Source organism: Epinephelus fuscoguttatus, linkage group LG2, assembly GCF_011397635.1.
Source record: "Epinephelus fuscoguttatus linkage group LG2, E.fuscoguttatus.final_Chr_v1".
Lineage (NCBI taxonomy): Eukaryota > Metazoa > Chordata > Actinopteri > Perciformes > Serranidae > Epinephelus > Epinephelus fuscoguttatus.
This window is the reverse complement of record NC_064753.1, coordinates 34,017,111-34,023,110: the sequence shown is the minus strand read 5'-3', so window position 1 is coordinate 34,023,110 and position 6,000 is coordinate 34,017,111. Positions and strand designations below refer to the sequence as shown.

Sequence of the window (6,000 nt, the reverse complement as noted above, 5' to 3'; positions counted from 1 at the left end):
GAATTCAAGGTGAACTCAAGTGACCCAGACTGAGTCAGCAGCTTAAATAGCCCACTTGATCATTAAGTCATTTCGCTCAATAAGCCAGTGGAATACAGCCTTTCCCTATTTTCAAGCTACTACTGCCATTTCATGAAAAAAAAAGCAAATGTAACCATTTTCTTTGTCATATAACATGTAGACTACTGCATTTGCACAGTGATGATGTCATCTTTCCCCATTTCACACTGACTGATTTTATGAATGCATTCATGTAAAATTCAGCTGCATTGATGCTGAACATGTTTTGGTATGTTATGTGGAACAAGGGTTAATATACAGAAAACTGATGTTACAGTAAAACTTCAGTTAAAAGCGCAGTCCCTTTTGCTAGCCCGGTGTGGCTGCACATTTTGACAAATTAACACCTTCTCAATTAGACGTCTGGTCTGGTTGCCAAGCAGTTAATTTTTTTATTGAAGTTCTTTAGATGTATAAACCTGGGATGCTGGCATCCTCAAATTATGCTTCCATTCCTCCATGACCCTATAAGTTATTCATATTTCTTCAGTCTGTAAGGGTCCTTAGATCAAAAGAATCATAAGGGATTTTTATGGTTGTTGTGAATATTGTTTTATTGATATGTTACCTGAAGCCTATTTTCAAACAAGTAGTATTCGTGCTGGTTAAAATAAACAATTTGATTGTATTTCCTGATCTTTGCTGAGCAACAGGCCTGTCCCCCATATAGGCCTTTTGAGTTCAGTGATTTACACAAAAAATAGCCCGGGCTATTAATTGAAGTTTTATGGTATTTTTTTATTATAGGAGAAAACGATCTTGAGGTTATGTCTTTATTTATACCATCCATCCATCCATTTCAAACCACTTATCCATATTTGGGTCACAGGGGCAGCAGGCCAAGCAAAGCATTCCTAACGTCCATCTCCCCAGCAACGCTTGCAGCTTCTCCTGGGGGACCCTGAGGTGTTCCCAGGACAAACAAGATATGTAATCCCTCCAGTGTGTACTGGGTCTGGGGCCTCCTACCAGTGGGTGGAAACACCTTGAATGGGAGGCGCCCAGGAGGCATCCTGATCAGATGCCCGTACCTCCTCAGCTGACCCCCTTGCAACGCCAAGGAGCAGCGGCTCTACTCCGAGCTTCCTCTGGATGTCCGAGCTCCTTACCCTATCTCTAAGGCTGAGCCCAGCCACCCTTCTAGGGAAATTCATATTGGCCGCTTGTATCCTCGACCTCATTCATTCGGTCACTACCCATTGCCCATGACCATAGGTGAGAGTTGGGACGTAGATGGACCAGTAAATTTATACTATATATATTGTTTTATTTGGTAAGTTTTATATCCATAACTGCAAATGGGGTGAAAGGAAAACCAATAAATCACCACTGCAAGCATAAAATGAAACTACACTTGAAACACTTGAAAAGAATGAATGATTCAAACCAAAAATACAATACACATAATAAAAAACAAACAAGACAAAGATAACGGTGTCCGAAAAGGAGTAGGCAGAAGTAAAACATATATGTCCCCACCTCTCTCTTACATTTCTTCTTGTAACTCATATATTATTTCAACAAATCCCCAAATTTATTTTTAACTAATATACAACTATCACCAGTATATTTACCACCCAATTAAATAAATAAATAAATAACCCAGTTTATTTACAGTCCAAATAGTACCCAGTGTTACAAAATAAATATGCACTCCCCTAACAAAGTCATCAAGACCATGGTTATTTACAATGCTTTATAATTAGATTTTAAGTATAGTTTATAGTTTTGTTCTTACTGTTATTAACTGTATTCTCCATGTTTTTTTTCTTTTATGATGACTGAATAAATGAAATTGAAAAAAAAATATCTTAAAATTGGTGAAACTGCGCCCCCTCTGGACTGCAGTGTTACAACATGAGGTTCAGCCTAGCTTGTGTGGTGATAAACCGTCATGAAGGGAAACAGTATCAAGTCGGAGGAAGGCAGGTGACATTTAATGTACTGAACATTTGCGACAATGTGTGTTTACTGTTAACACTAATGACAAAGTTAGCAACTTAGCCAAATGGATAGTTAGCAAGTTTTCCAGTGTTGCTATTGCTAATTATGTTAGCTTACGTCACTGTGCGTTTGTTTAGCACCAGTGGAAGAGGATTGTTTGGCCAAAGAAGAAACCATGATGTGATGTCACTATCCTGAAGCTGGTGGAAAAGCAGGACAGAGGAGCAGTGTGGACAAGAGAGACTGCTAAGTGAAATATCAACAGAGTCTTCTGTGGTGGAAGACCTCAAGTCCAGGGGGAAATTATGTGTCAGCTGGTTGTTGGACTCTATGCCACCATGAAGTCTTATTCAAACACAGGTAGGTGAAGCAAACACACCCTCCCCTCCTCTCTGTCTGCTCCTCTGTGGCTTTCCTCATGGCTCAATGGCAAGCTGTGACTGTCTGCGTAGACATAAGGTTATTTTACTTTTGCTGGGTAAAATAATGTACTTTATATTCCTAAATGAAGTGCGTGGGACCCAGCAGCACCATGGACCGGGCCCCCCATACTTTGAAATAAGTTTGAATCCCCAAATTTCATATTCATTCTGATTTCTTTGCAGCCTGTGAAGAGGACTTGTATTTGTTTGTTGGATTTTCCACTGTCCTTGCTTTGTTTTTAATTTGTGAGTAACTATTACAAACACTGACAAAGAAATAACATTTCATTTGTATAGAGTATTTTTTAGAATCACAAATACGTCACTGATCCCTGAGGGTAAATTGTGAATTTCTCAGCAAGGTTGCAAAGTGCTTTGCTGTGAAAGGAGCACAAGGACATAAAGTAATTAATTTTAATTAGTAACTTATTAAGCAATACAGCGTGTTTTTTAAACATTAGATAAGAGTGTGCAAGTAATATATCTGATACATGCATGCACCTTTACATGTAATCTCTGTTGTGCTGTTCAGTTTTCTGCTACTGATCTGTAATAATAATAGTAGTAGTAAACGTTATTTAAATAGCACCTTTCACAAAACAGCTACAAAGTGCTTTACAATAAAACTTAACACATTTAAGTAAAATGTCAAAAAATGTCACCAAAGTCAATGAAAATACAAGAAAACTCAAATCAATGTAATCAGTAACACTAGTCTGTACCTATTGAGTGCACAGTTGCCCATGTACAGTTTCACATGGTGTGTGTTTGGGATACAGGTCATAGGAAATTGCAGATTAAATAGTCAAGTGAACCCATTAAGAAGAGCAATGTATTCAGTTTTTGTGATTTGATTTATTGAAAGTACAGTTAATTGACCACGTCAGTGAGTAGAAAAACGTGGGACAGACAGAATGACTGACTGACAGAATGACACACTGACAGTTTCTGTGATTATGTACAGCATACCATACCATGACTTAGTCATACCAAAAATTAGAAAAAAACAAAACATTGGGCCACAGGGGGAGCCACAGCGATCGGTCACATTTGAGCCATTTTTAAGCATTTTTCTGTTGTTATAGCGCCACCCAGTTGCCAATTAGAGTTAAATTTCTCCAGTCACCTTGAGGCGTCCTGTTCTACATATCTACCAAGTTTAGCAAAAAATCGTGTTTAGTGAAAATTAAGCCTAGATAAGGAATTAGCTCTCTAGCGCCTCCATTTTGTTTGATGGGGTCAATAATGGAGGGGTCCCCTCAAATTATGTGTGGTCATATGCCTACAAAGTTGCGTGGTGACTGGTGAAACCCTTGAGATGTTATACACCTTTATGTGATGAGCCACGCCCTCCGCAATATTCATTGCCTTATAGAAGCTCAGTTTTAGTAAGTTTTCCAACTTTTGCCAAGAGGGAACTTTATATATTGGTCCCTAGATTATGTTCAGCAAGTTTCATGCAGATCAGTCAAACTTCCTAGGAAGAGATAAATTTGAAGTATTTTTCAAAAAATCCAAAATGGCGGAAAGTCTATATAACCGGAAGTTATGGGTTCTTGAGACAAATTTGTTCCTCATGAGGAGAGGCATCTCTGTGCAAAGTTTCATGTCTCTACGACATACGGGGCATGAGAGTGTGCCATTTCAATCAGTTGCTATAGCGCCCCCCTTTGGCCAATTGATGTAATATTTCTTCATTCGCATCCTCCCATGACCCTCTACCACTGTGCCAAATTTCACATGGATTGACCAAGTCAGTGAGGAGAAAAACGTGGAACAGACACACACACAGACAGAGTTTTCGTCATTATATAGTAAAGATAGCAATGAAAAAGATTGACAGCTCAGATGAAGTACGTTTTTAGGAGAGACTTAGATGAAGACAGTGACTCAGACAGCTTTATATCCTCGGGCATGTCGTTCCAGAGCCTCGGGGCCCTGATTTCAAAAGCTCTGTCCCCTTTGGTCTTCGTCCTGGACTCTGGAACAGACAAAAGACCTCCGCCTGGGGGTGTCAAACCACGCCAAGGTTCACAACGGATTAAAAGGTCTGAAATTTAATCCGGCAGCAGATCATGAAGAGCTTTAAAAGTAGTCGATAAGATCTTAAAATCAGTCCTAAAACAAACGGGGAGCCAATGTACAGATGCTAAAAGTGGTGTGATGTGGTCGTACTTCTTGGTTCTGGTTAAAAGCCTCTGTATGTTGTATTCTGGTAGGCTAGACACTCAAACATGTCAGTGAGGGTGGACAAAATATGTCATACCATAATCTGCATCCTCCAAAATGACCACACAGTTAAATTAACACCTCTCTAAAACACTTCAAACAAAATCTGTGACATCCTGCAGTTTGGATTTATTGTAGGGCTGCTGTAAACTGCATTAGCATTGGCTAGCTGTACTTAATAAGTTGGCAATTGACTGTAACATTTGGTCTTTGTACACTGATGTCACAGAGACTATATTGATTGATTTCATTTACAGTATTACAGATGGCTGAATTTTTAATTAATTGTACCCTGTGAACCACTGTTTTTCAGAGCGAAAAGAATCAGCATGTAGGCATTTTCCTTTGTTCTGGATTGCCACAGTGACATAAAATAACACATCCCAGAGACAATGATATTTTAGAGCCAGAGGACAAGTCTGTTGATTATCTGAGTTGCAAATTTTCCACTGAGGAGCCTTCAGAGGAATTGTGTTTCACAGCCTCCTCCACATCTGATAGAAATTGCAGCAGCCATTCACAAGAGACAGGGGGCAACTAAAGATGTAATGGTAACCATTATCTTAGAGAACTGTCAGCTTCCAGTGTGTGTAGTCAGGGATCCTGAGCCCACATGGTTAACAACAATAGCTCTCAAATCTGTGGTTTAAAGTCAGTGACTGACTTCTTGCATAGGCCTTCATGTTAAAGGAGCAGTGTGTAGGATTTAGTGGCATCTAGCAGCGAGGATTGCAGATTGCAGTTAGCTGAAACTTCCCTCGTGCTAAGTGCGATTCCTTCAGTGTTCATTTTTTACAAGGTTTTTACTGGGAGTCGAATTATACGCAACGGTTTCTTCGTCTCCAGATGATCATAATGGAATAAAGCAGTTTTATGTTACAAATCAGTGTTCCAACAACGCTGTTTGGCTCTTCACAGACGGGCCACTAGCTTAGCACCTGCTAAAGTGAGCTCACCTTTTTTCTCTGACAAATTAAGATCCAAACTATAGACGGATGGATGGATGGATGGATGGATGACTACTGCCCTCTTGCTCTGATGATGTCATTTGGAGCCAGAGTCTGTGCAGTAGCGATCTTGTGATGTCAAGTTTCTCGCCCATACATCCATCAAACCAATTGTGAGCAGCACCACTGAATGCAAGCCCACCGATTGACAACTGTCAATCATGTCGTAAAATCCCCTTTTTACGGCATTAAATGACTAATTAAAACCAAACATACATTAACGTCATAAAAACTACCTTAAATGGCAGAAAACTTCCTTAGGAAAAAATTATTTGATGTTTTAATTGAGTTTTTAGTTTGGCCCATGTCCCATGTGACCTTAACTGCAGGCAGCCACC

At 39.6% G+C, this 6,000-nt stretch overlaps 1 long non-coding RNA gene across 1 annotated transcript in view; it reads left to right on the top strand.

Annotated features, from left to right (window-relative positions):
* Nucleotides 1-2,165: 2,165 nt before the first annotated feature.
* Nucleotides 2,166-6,000, top strand: part of LOC125880645 (uncharacterized) — a 113,843-nt gene continuing 110,008 nt past the window's right edge. The window contains exon 1 of the long non-coding RNA XR_007448136.1: nt 2,166-2,364. This is a non-coding gene — a long non-coding RNA (uncharacterized LOC125880645). The remainder of the gene's footprint in view (nt 2,365-6,000) is intronic.